The sequence below is a fragment of the Acomys minous genome (assembly GCF_964271855.1).
Source record: "Acomys minous genome assembly, chromosome: 10".
Classification (NCBI taxonomy): domain Eukaryota; kingdom Metazoa; phylum Chordata; class Mammalia; order Rodentia; family Muridae; genus Acomys; species Acomys minous.
The window spans coordinates 103,579,894-103,581,554 of NC_140491.1; the positions used below are offsets into that span (position 1 = coordinate 103,579,894).

At 45.1% G+C, this 1,661-nt stretch overlaps 1 pseudogene across 1 annotated transcript; it reads left to right on the top strand.

The window, feature by feature from the left end:
• The first annotated feature begins 341 nt into the window (after window positions 1-341).
• LOC311606659 (acidic leucine-rich nuclear phosphoprotein 32 family member D-like) lies at window positions 342-1,343 on the top strand (annotated as a pseudogene). Its single transcript has 2 exons — window positions 342-607; window positions 882-1,343. The product of its transcript is annotated as an acidic leucine-rich nuclear phosphoprotein 32 family member D-like (transcript).
• Window positions 1,344-1,661: the final 318 nt, after the last annotated feature.

Sequence of the window (1,661 nt, forward strand, 5' to 3'; positions counted from 1 at the left end):
TTCCGAAAAGGCCTCTGTGTCAGAGTGAGGTTTCCAGGTTGTTGAACTTAGCTATAATTCATCTCAGGATACTGTGTTTTCTTTCCTTGTTTCAGAGTCTCAGTGTGAGAGAACCAAGTGGAGCTGGTTAATCCTCCAAAGTCCTAAGACATGCAGCCGTGGGTTCAGGGTTTATTGATTGAATGCTGCTCGTGCAGGATCCTCTAGGGGTGGCCGGAGATAGAGGGGGAGAGAGAGAGAGAGAGAGAGAGAGAGAGAGAGAGAGAGAGAGAGAGAGAGAGAGAGAGAGAGGGATATGGATATGGACAAACAAACAGATTTATCTAGAGCTGCGGAACACGATGCCCTCTGGTGTGAAAGAACTCGTCCTGGACAACTGTTGGTCAATTGAAGGCAAAATCAATGACCTCACAGGTGAATCTGAAGAACTGGAATTTATAAGTACAATCAACGTAAGCCTCACCTCCATTTCAAACTTACCAAAGCTAAACAAACTCAAGAAGTTTGAATTAAGTAATAACAGAATCCCAGGGGACCTGCAAGTATTGACAGAAAAATGTCTGAACCTTAAGCATCTCCATTTAAGTGGCAACCAAATAAAAGCCCCATATTTGACCACATCCCCTGGATGGGGAGGCCTGGTGGCACTCAGAGGAAGGACAGCAGGCTACCAAGAAGAGACTTGATACCCTATGAGCATATTCAGGGGGAGGAGGTCCCCCTCAGTCACAGTCATAGGGAAGGGGAGTAAGAGGAAAATGGGAGGGAGGGAGGAATGGGAGGATACAAGGGATGGGATAACAATTGAGATGTAATATGAATAAATTAATAAAATATAAAAAAAATAAATAAATAAAATATTAAAAGAAAAAAGACCTCAGCACTACAATAGAGCCACTGAAGAAGTTACGAGAACCTCAAAAGCCTAGTCCTGTTTAACTGCGAGGTGACCAAGCTCAGTGACTACTGAGAAAATGTGTTCGAGTTCCTGCCCCAGGTCATGCACCTCGATGGCTGTGACAAGGATAACAAGGAGGCTGCTGATGCTGAGGGCTCTGTAGAGGATGAAGAAGAAGATGAAGGGAGAAGGAGTATGATGAATATGCCCAGCTACTGGAAGATAAGGGGGAAGAGGATGAGGAGGAAGGAGGGAGGAAGAGGATGTGAGTGGAGAGGAGGAGGAGGAGGAGGAAGGTTACAATAGTGGGGAAGTGGATGAGGAGGAGGATGAAGAAGATGCTGGTGAAGAAGAAAGGGGTCAGCAGGGAAAACAAGAACCCGAAAATGAGGGCGAAGAGGATAACTAAGGGGAATTAACCTGTTTGGGGAAATTCCTACTATGATCTCACTGGTTTTACCCATATGCCCTCCCCTCTCCTATTCTTGCCCCCAGGAAACTTATTTTTTCTGATTGTAGCACTGCTGTGGGATTGAGAGGGGGAAAGTACAGTGGGGGTTGCAGGGGTGGGGGTGGAGTAAAGTACTATTTTTACTGCCAAAACCTCCCCCACAAAGTCTCAGTGTAAAGAGAAAAGCATCTATAATATCACAATAGGATTCTGGGAAATCGTCGCCCTTTACACATTTTATGATCAAACTCAGAGAACCCTGGGGTCATCTCTTTATTCCAGTGCTGTGAGTTGTGAAGGAGTAATTTTAAT